This window comes from Grampus griseus (genome assembly GCF_964374135.1).
Source record: "Grampus griseus genome assembly, chromosome: 15".
NCBI classification, from domain to species: domain Eukaryota; kingdom Metazoa; phylum Chordata; class Mammalia; order Artiodactyla; family Delphinidae; genus Grampus; species Grampus griseus.
In genome coordinates this window covers 20,585,158-20,595,915 of record NC_139009.1, presented here as the reverse complement: position 1 = coordinate 20,595,915, position 10,758 = coordinate 20,585,158, and positions in this window count along the sequence as shown.

Genomic DNA, 10,758 nt, shown 5'->3' with positions numbered 1-10,758 from the left:
GGGTGCGGCCGGGGGCACCCCGGGCGAGGGGCGGGGCGGGGTGGGATTCCAGGGGGGCTCCGGGCCGCGGGGGGCTGAAAAGGGGGCGGGGCCGGGGCCCGCACTCCACGCAGAGCCCCTCACCTCTCTCCGGGCCGGTGATCCCGCTCACTCTCCCGCTAGCGAGGCGCCACCTGGGCCCCGGCACCCGGGCCCTCCACGCAGGGCCCAAACAAAACCCGAGCGCCGTGGTGCCGGGACCCCGCTCTGCCGGGAAACAAGAAGTCTCACGCCTATTGGCCGTGGGGACAGCTGGCTACCCGCCCAGTAAGGCTCGCTGCCATTGGCCAGCACGCCGGGGTTCCCTCGCACATTTAGCGGGTACCTGAGCCCGTACTGTTTGGAGGCTCGACCTGCGGGCCCGGCGGGAGGGTTCCACCCGCGTCTTCTCAGAAGACGGTTAACGGCCTGCCCACCGGGAGGAGGAAAAGACGAAGTGACCAAGAAGGACACTGGAAAAGACTCACCTGCAAAATAAAAAGACGGTGTGTGAAGCTAACAATTGCCTACGGTACTGCTCTGTGTATTACAAAACACCCACCAGCTTCAGCCACTCTCTTGCGGTTCGCGGATCCTCCAGTGCCCGGGCCAAAAACCGAGTGGAGGATGCGGGCATCGATCCCGCTACCTCTCGCATGCTAAGCGAGCGCTCTACCATTTGAGCTAATCCCCCGGCCGTTGTTGGCTTTTTTCTTTTTGCCTTACAGGTTGTTCCGGGGTGTCCACTGACCAGTGAACCGACCGCAATTCAGAACATTCATTTAGCTTAGCACTCAAGTGCAGCGGGACCAGGGGCAAGATTTTTAAAAGCAGACATATAATAATTACACATAAGCAATAATAAGCCTCATTTAAAAGCACAGGTTAACATTCCTTTGCATGTAACCCCCAAGAGGGCGTACCCATACCCTATTTACTGCATATATGTTTCACGGAACATCTGCAGTGCGTACGCAACTCACAGCCGGCTTTTAGATAAGCCTTTCTCCTCTGAATCAGTGGAAGCTAAAAAGATCAGACGAAGTCCTTCGAGCCGGAATCGAACCAGCGACCTAAGGATTGCCGTAGTTCGCTCCACTACAGTCCTCCGCTCTACCAACTGAGCTATCGAAGGCCCCGCTGTTGTAAGCAGCTGCCGTCGTTCCTCTAATACTTACCAAGACCTCACTCCAGGGTCTCAGTAATTTTAGGGTGGCCTGGCCCCCACCCTCTAAAGGAACTCCCCGGGGCCGAGCTCCTCCAGGGTGCACAGAACAGAGGAACCCGGAGACAGAAATGCGAGCAAAGGGCGCTGCCAAAGGACCCGCTTTCCAACCCTGGACGAAGGAAACACGGGCAATACAGTTTCCCTTCCGTTTCCTTGCTTTTTACAAAACGATACCGCCCCCCCGCCCCCACCAGCTGTGGTTTCTTACAGGACTGCGGACACTTCGAGACCTGGCCCACAACCCTGACTTATGGGCCGCATTTCTCCGGCCGGGCGGGTACGCACACGTGCTCTACAATCGCCCGGCGCCCGCTGGGTTTGCAAAGCCGACCGCTTACGTTCGCTATTTCCGCTCCTCGTTTCTCTCCGGTTTCTCCAAGGGCGTCAGTAAAATCCTACTGCTCTCCTGATGTGAAGGACATTCATTCAGTCAATTAACCCATGTTTGTCAGGATCTCTTCCTCCTAAGAGCAAGAAAGATACAAACCACCGAGCTGCTGGAGGCGAGCCTGGCGGCGCTGGAGCGGGCCACGCGGGATGCCCGGGATTAGTGATTGCGGACGGGGCCCTGAGCCGGGCGGGGAGTCGGGCCGCTAGCATTCACCCGGCTCCCGCCCCTGCCCGCCTCACACCTGCATCTCTCCTTCCAGGGGCCTGGCATGCCAGCCCACAATCCTTTGCCCACTAAAAGCTCCCGGGATTTTAAAACAAAGAAACAAACCTAAAACCCAACTCGTGTGTGAAGATTTGCTTCGCGGTGTGGCGGGGTGGGTGTGCGGGGAGACCTGGTCTCCATTGCCAGCTCTGCAACCGCCTGTGTTACCCCGAGTCACAATCGCCCGGGCAAATCCAGGTCGGGCGATGGTTTTAAGCCCCTTGCGGCTCCAACATTTTTGGGGTTCGCTCAGTCTGTTTTAAAGCCGAAGTTTCTGTTGTCACTGAACGCAACACGGGGTTCACGCCTGTGCCCATCCACAAAGCAGGAGGTTAACATCTTCCCATTGATGTATTGGTTTAACTTCATTCTGCTGCTGCAAATGCTACCATTATGTCCTAGAACGTTAGTTTGGGGTAGTTTTCTTGGAACGGTGATTAGCGCTCTCACTGTCTTTCTTGTGGGGGGGGGGGGGCTGGAAAGCAGAATATAATTACGTTGCTTGGGGTTTTTGTTTTGTTTTTGAGCGAAATTCACATAACATACAGCTAACTATTTTAAAGTATGAACAATTCAGTGGCATTTAGTACGTTCACAATGTTGTGCAAACCTCTCTCTAGTCTAAAATCTTCTTTTTTAAAAAATCACCTTGGAAGAACACCCTGTACCCTTAAAGTAATCACTCCCGTCCATACTTCACCCAGCCCCTGGCAACGACTAATACGCTTTCGGTCTCTACGGATTTACCTATTCTGGAGATTGCATACAAAAGAAATCGTAAAATATGTGACTTTTTGTGTTAATTTCTTTCACTTATCATAATGTTTTGAGAGTCATTGAAATTGTAGCATGTATCTGTACTTGTCCCTTTTTATGGCTAAATAATATTCTATTCCTTTGTTGATTCTTCTGTTGATGGACCTTAGGGCTATTTCCACCTTTTGGTGTTTTTTTTTTAAAAAATAGATCTTCATTGGAGTATAATTGCTTCACAATACTGTGTTAGTTTCTGTTGCACAACAAAGCGAATCAGCCATATGCATATACATGTCCCCATATCCCCTCCCTTTTGAGCCTCCCTCCCGTCCTCCCTATCCCACCCCTATAGGTCATCGCAAAGCACGGAGCTGATTTCCCTGTGCTATGCTGCTGCTTCCCACTAGCTATTTTACATTCGGTAGTGTATATATGTCGATGCTACTCTCACTTCGTCCCAGCTTCCCCCTCCCACCCCATGTCCTCAAGTCCATTTTCTATGTCTATGTCTTTATTCCTGCCCTGCAACTAGGTTCATCAGGACCTTTTTTTTTTTTTTTTTAGATTCCATATATATGTGTTAGCATACGGTATTTGTTTTTCTCTTTGAGACTTACTTCACTCTGTATGACAAACTCTAGGTCCATTTATCTCACTACAAATAACTCAGTTTCGTTTCTTTTTATGGCTGAGTAATATGCCATTGTATATATGTGCCACATCTTCTTTATCCATTCATCTGTCGATGGACATTTAGGTTGGTTCTATGTCCTGGCTATTGTAAATAGTGCTGCAATGAACATTGTGGTACACGTCTCTTTTTGAATTATGGTTTTTTCAGGGTATATTCCCAGTAGTGGGATTGCTCGGTCAAATGGTAGTTCTATTTTTAGTTTTTTAAGGAACCTCCATACTGTTTTCCATAGTGATTGTATCAATTTATATTCCCACCAACAGTGCAGAAGCGCTCCCTTTTCACCACACCCTTTCCAGCATTTATTGTTTCTAGCTTTTTTGATAATGGCCATTCTGACCGGTGTAAGGTGATACATCATTGTAGTTTCGATTTTCATTTTTCTAATAATTAGTGATGTTGAGCATCTTTTCATGTGCCTCTTGGCCATCTGTATGTCTTCCTTGGTGAAATGTCTATTTAGGTCTTCTGCCCATTTTTTAACTGGATTGTTTGTTTTTTTGATATTGGCTCCATGAGTTGTTTGTATACTTTGGAGATTAATCCTTTGTCTGTTGTTTCATTTGCAAATATTTTCTCCCAATCTAAGAGTTGTCTTTTTGTCTTGTTTATGGTTTCCTTTGCTGTACAAAAGCTTTTAAGTTTAAATAAGTACCATTTGTTTATTTTTGTTTTTATTTCTCTTACTCTAGGAGGTGGGTCAAAAAAGATCTTGCAGTGTTTTATGCCAAAGAGTGTTTTTCCTTTGTTTTCCTCTAAGAGTTTTATAGCGTCTGGTCTTACATTTAAGTCTTTAATCCATTTGGACTTTATTTTTTTGTATGGTGTTAGGTAGTGTTCTAATTTCATTCTTTTACATGTAGCTGTCCAGTTTTTCCAGCACCACTTATTGAAGAGGCTGCCTTTTCTCCACTGTATGTTCTTGCCTCCTTTGTTGTAAATTAGGTGCTCATGTGTGCGTGGGTTTATTTCTGGGCATTCTATGCTGTACCATTGATCTATATTTCTGTTTTTGTGCCAGTACCATACTGTCTTGATTACTGTAGCTTTGTCATACAGTTTGAAGTCGAGGAGCCTGATTTCTCCAACTCCATTTCTCTTTCTCAAGATTGCTTTGGCTATTCGGGGTCTTTTGTGTTTCCATACGAATTGTAAAATTTTTTGTTCTAATCCTGTGAAGAATTCCATTAGTAGTTTGATAGGGATTGCATTGAATCTGTAGATTGCTTTGGGTAGTATAGTCATTTTCACAATATTGACTCTTCCAATCCAAGAACATGGTATTTTTCTCCATCTCTTTATGTCATCTTTGATTTCTTTCATCAGTGTTTTATAATTTTCTGAGTACAAGTCTTTCGCCTCCTTAGGCAGGTTTATTCCTAGGTATTTTATTCTTTTTGTTGCAGTGGTAAATGGGAGTGTTTCCTTCATTTCTCTTTCTAATTTTTTGTTGTTGGTGTATAGGAATGCCAGAGATTTCTGTGCATTAATTTTGTATCCTTCAACCTTACCAGATTCATTGATTAGTTCTAGTAGTTTTCTGGTGGCATCTTTAGGATTTTCTATGTATAGTATCATGTCATTGGCAAACAGTAACAGTTTTACTTCTTCTTTTCCAATTTGTATTCCTTTTATTTCTTTTTCTTCTCTGATTGCCGTGCCTAGGACTTCCAAAACTATGTTGAATAAGAGTGGCGAGAGGGCTTCCCTGGTGACGCAATGGTTGTGGGTCTGCCTGCCAATGCAGGAGACATGGGTTCATGCCCCGGTCCAGGAAGATCCCACATGCCGCAGAGCGGCTGGGCCCGTGAGCCATGGCCTCTGAGCCTGCGCATCCAGAGCCTGTGCTCTGCAATGGGAGAGGCCACAACAGTGAGAGGCCCATGTACGGCAAAAAAAAAAAAAAAAAAAAAAAAAAAGTGGCGAGAGTGGACATCCTTGTCTTGTTCCTGATCTTAGTGGAAATGCTTTCAGTTTTTCACCATTGAGTATGATGCTTGCTGTGGGTTTGCCATATATAGCCTTTATTATGTTGAGGTGGGCTCTCTCTATGCCAATTTTCTGGAGAGTTTTTATCATAAATGAGTCTTGAATTTTGTAAAAAGCTTTTTCTGCATCTGTTGAGATGATCATATGGCTTTTATTCCTTATTTGTTAATGTGGTGTATCACATTGATTGATTTGCATATACTGAAGAATCCTTGCATCCCTGGGATAAATTCCACTTGATCATGCTTTATGATCCTTTTAATGTGCTGTTGGATTCTGTTTGCTAGTATTTCATTCAGGATTTTTGCATCTATGTTCATCAGTGATATTGGTCTATAATTTTCTTTTTTCTGTATTATCTTTGTCTGGTTTTGGTATCAGGGTGATGGTGGCCTCATAGAATGAGTTTGGGCATGTTCCTTCCTCTGCAATTTTTTGGAAGAGTTTGGCAAGGATTGGTGTTAGCTCTTCTCTAAATGTTAGATAGAATTTGCCTGCGAGCCGTCTGGTCCTGGACTTTTGTTTGTTGGAAGATTTTTAATTATGGTTTCAATTTCATTACTTGTGATAGGTCTGTTTGCATTTTCTAATTCTTCCTGGTTCAGTCATGGAAAATTGTACCTTTCCAAGAATTTGTCCATTTCTTCGTGGTTGTCCGTTTTATTGGCATATAGTTGTTTGTAGTGGTCTCTTATAATCCTTTGTATTTCTGCAGTGTCAGTTGTGATTTCTCCTTTTTCATTTCTAATTTTACTGATTTGTGTCCTCTTCCTTTTTTCCTTGGTGAGTCTGACTAAGGATTTATCAATTTTGTTTATCTTCTCAAAGAACCAGCTTTTAGTTTTATTGATCTTTGCTATTGTTTTCTTGGTTTCTATTTCATTTATTTCTGCTCTGATCTTTATGATTTCTTTCCTTCTACTGACTTTGGGTTTTCTTTGTTCTTCTTTCTCTCCTTGTTTTCAGTGCAGGGTTTGATTGTTTATTTGAGATTTTTCTTGTTTCTTGAGGTGAGATTGTATTGCTATAGACTTCCCTCTTAGAACTTCTTTTGCTGCATCCCATAGGTTTTGGGTCGTCACGTTTTCATCATTTGTTTCTATGTATTTTTTAAATTTCTTCTTTGATTTCTTCAGTGATCTCTTCGTTATTTAGTAGTGCACTATTTAGCCTCCATGTATTTGTGTTTTTTACAGTTTTTTTTCCTGTAATTGATTTCTAATCTCATAGCATTATGGTCAGAAAAGATGCTTGATACAATTTCAATTTTCTTAAGTTTTCCAGGGCTTGATTTGTGACCCAAGATGTGATCTATCCTGGAGAATGTTCCATGTGCACTTGAGAAGAAAGTGTATTCTGCCACTTTTGGGTGGAATGTTCTATAAATATCAGTTAGATCTATCTGTTCTATTATGTCATTTAAAGCTTGTGTTTTCTTATTTATTTTCATTTTGGATGACCTGTCCATTGGTGTAAGTGGGGTGTTAAAATCCCCTACTATTATTGTGTTACTGTCAATTTCTCCTTTCATGGTTGTTAGCATTTGCCTTATGTATTGAGGTGCTCCTATGTTGGGTGCATAAATATTTACAATTGTTATATCTTCTTCTTGGATTGTGTAGTGTCCCTCGTTATCTCTTGTAACAGTCTTTATTTTAAAGTCTATTTTATCTGATATGAGTATTGCTACTCCAGCTTTCTTTTGATTTCCATTTGCATGGAATATCCTTTACCATCCCTTCACTTTCAGTCTGTATGCGTCCCTAGGTCTGAAGTGGGTCTCTTGTAGACAGCAAATATATGGGTCTTGTTTTTGTATCCATTCAGCCAGTCTGTGTCTTTTGGTTGCAGCATTTAATCTATTTACATTCAAGGTTATTATTGATATGTATGTTCCTACTACCATTTTCTTAATTGTTTTGGGTTTGTTTTTGTGGGTCTTTCTCTTCTCTTGTGTTTCCCACTTAGAGAAATTTCTTTAGCATTTGTTGTAAAGCTAGTTTGGTGGTGCTGAGTTCTCTTAGATTTTGCTTGTCTGAAAAGCTTTTGACTTCTCCATCGAATCTGAATGAGATCCTTGTTGGGTAGAGTAATCTTAGTTGTGGGTTTTTCTCTTTCATCACTTTAAGTATATTCTGCCACTCCCCTCTAGCCTGCAGAATTTCTGCTGAAAAATCATCTGATAACCTTATGGGGATTCCTTTGTATGTTATTTTTTTGTTTTTCCCTTGCTGCTTTTAATATTTTTTCTTTGAATTTCATTTTTGTTAGTTTGATTAATATGTGTCTTGGTGTGTTTTTCCTAGGGTTTATCCTGTATGGGACTCTCTGTGCTTCCTGGACTTGGGTGACTATTTCCTTTCCCATGTTAGGGAAGTTTTCAACTATAATCTCTTCAAATATTTTCTCAGACCCTTTCTTTTTCTCTTCTTCTTCTGGGACCCCTGTAATTCGAATGTTGGTGCATTTAGTATTGTCCCAGAGGTCTCTGAGATCGTCTTCAATTCTTTTCATTCTTTTTTCTTTATTCTGCTCCTTGGCAGTTATTTCCACCATTTTGTCTTCCAGCTCACTTATCCATTCTTCTGCCTCAGTTATTGTTATTTGATTCCTTCTAGTGTATTTTTCATTTCAGTTATTGTGTTGCTCATCTCTGTTTGTTTATTCTTTAGTTCTTCTAAATCTTTGTTAAACATTTCTTGTATTTTCTCAATCCATGCCTCCATTCTATTTCCGAGATTCTGGATCATCTTTACTATCATTACTATGAATTCTTTTTCAGGTGGATTGCCTATTTCCTCTTCATTTATTTGGTCTTGTAGGTTTTTACCTTTCTCCTTCATCTGTGACATATTTTTTTGCCATCTCATTTTTTCTCTTTATGAGTGGGATTGTGTTCCTGTCTTACTGGTTGTTTGGCCTGAGGTTTCCAACACTGGAGTTGTAGGCTATTGGGTAGAGCTGGGTCTTGGTGCTGAGATGAGGAGCTCTGTGAGACCTCACTCCGATGAATATTCCCTGGGGTCTGAGGTTCTCTGTTAGTCCAGTGGTTTGGACTTAGAGCTCCCACTGCAGGTGCTTCGGCTGGACCCAGGGTTTGTGAACCAAGATCCCACAAGCTGCCTGGGGTGGCAAAAAAAAAAAAAAAAGAACAATAACAAAGTAAAAAATAAAATTAGACTAGAAGCTAACAGATATGTTAGGAAGAATATAAAAATAAAAATATAGATGACTCAACAACCAGAAGGTACATCAGTACACAATAGTAAAAAAGAGGAGGGAAAAAAAAAAGGGGGGGAAAGCCTTAGCTGTGGAGGGCGGGGCCTAAGCAAGGGCGAGGTTTGGGTGGTGGGCGGGGCCAATGCTCAGGATCCGCAGGGCTGGGAAAGGCCCTGGGAGCTGTTGGGGGTGGGGCTTAGGCTCCAGGAACAGAAGGGGCCCAGGCGTGCCCCCCATCCCTGGTCCCAGAGGCTAGGGGACCTCACCTGGGAGCTCAGCAGGCTCCCCGGCCTAAGTGGGCCAGGCGATCGCCCTCTGCTCCTCTCCGGCTGCTCTCCGAGAGTCCCTCCCACCTGCTTCTCCTGATCTCCCCAGCCTCAGGGGCGCCAATCCTGTCTGGCCTCCACTTCACCTCCCCACTCCGTCCCCCTCCGTCCTACTGGTTCACTTTGGGGTTCCTCCCGTCTCCTTGGGTGTTAAGAGTCCCCCACCAGTGGCCAGCAGGCGCACCTTTTGGCTTTTATGAATAATATTGCCATAAACATTCGTGTACAAGTTTCTGTGTGGATGTATGTTTTCATTTCTCCTGGGTATACTCTTAAGAATGGAATTGCTGAGTTTTATGGTAATTATGTTTAACTCTTTGAGGAACTGCCGAACTGTTTTCCACAGCGGTTGAACAATTTTTCATTCCCACCACCATTGTAGAAGAGTTCCAATTTCTCCACAACCTTGCCAACACTTATTTTCTGTATTTCTTATTGTAGCCAATGTTTCAATAAATTGAGCTCAATTAATAACAAGCAATTTTGTCATTAAAGATTTTTTGAAATCACCATTTGAACAGCCATTTCTCATCGTTTGCTTTTTTACAAAAGTTCATTGAAATACTCATCTTATTGTTGGACACAGTTTATCCAAATTTTTCCTATTAATACTGCTACAATAAATGTTCTTGTACATAAATCTTTGTCTATATTTCTGTTTACTTCTCTAGTCTCTAGAATATATTTATAGGAGTGGAACTACTTGGTAAAGTAGTATGAAACTGTTAAGGCTTTTGATAAATATTACCAAATTAATCCCCAGAAACATTATACCAATTTCTATCACAGCATTCACTGAGTATATTATCACTTAAAAAAACTTTTATTAATATGATAGGCAAAAGTAAGCGCTACCTTATTTTAAATTTACACTTCTTTGCCAACGAAATGGACTTTTTCCCCCTAAGTCTATTGTTCATTTGCATTTCTTTTATGAAGTATGTCTTTCATCCATAGTTTTACTGTTGTTTAGTGCTTTTCTTACTGATTTGTAAGTTTTTTAACATTAAGAATGTATTTATAACCTCAGTAAGGAAATGGAGGCCTTGATCAGCATACCAACCAGACCTAACAGACATATACAAAACATTCCACCCAACAACAGCAGAATACATTCTTCAAGTGTACATGGAATATTCTCCAGGATAGCCCACATGTTACGTAACAAGTCAATAAATTTAAAAAGATTGAATGGGAACTATAGACTCCAGGTGACACTGATGTGTCAGTGTAGGTTCACTGATGTTGACATTAGGGAAGCTGTGGAGTGTGGGGCAAGGGGAGGGTACTTTTTGCTCAGTTTTGATGTGAACCTAAAACTGCTATAAAAAATAAAGTCTATTAAAAATTAATAACTTGTGTACTAACATAGTAAAAAAGATATACCAAGGCACATCCAACATGTCTGAACGCAACGTTTTTATTAATAGGTAGAATATTCAATAGTCAATAAGTATTCGCTCATGCCCTGAATGGTGAAAGCTCTCCCTCACCCCCAAATTCTTATACTTCAAGTCTGGGCAATGAAACTGCCAGGTAAAAGTGGAACATCACATAAGGAAAAGCAAGGTCCTTTTCCCCCTAAAGTCCCCTTGGGAGCAGAACCAGGAAGATTATGTAGAAAAAGAATTAGTCACTTTAAGTGTTCACTTAAATCCAAACTCCTTCAGGAGAGATTAAGACATATTAAAATGCTCAGAGGTCATCCAACCACTGAAATTTCTGTATAATTGACAACTGGGTCATTCTGGAATAGGGCAGGGCAGGCATGCCTATTTCTGTGGGAAACACTCCACTCTAGTAAGAGTGGAGCCATTTGAGAATGGACTGCCAGTGTCACAGGTGGGAGTCCAGCAGCATTATCTATCCATAG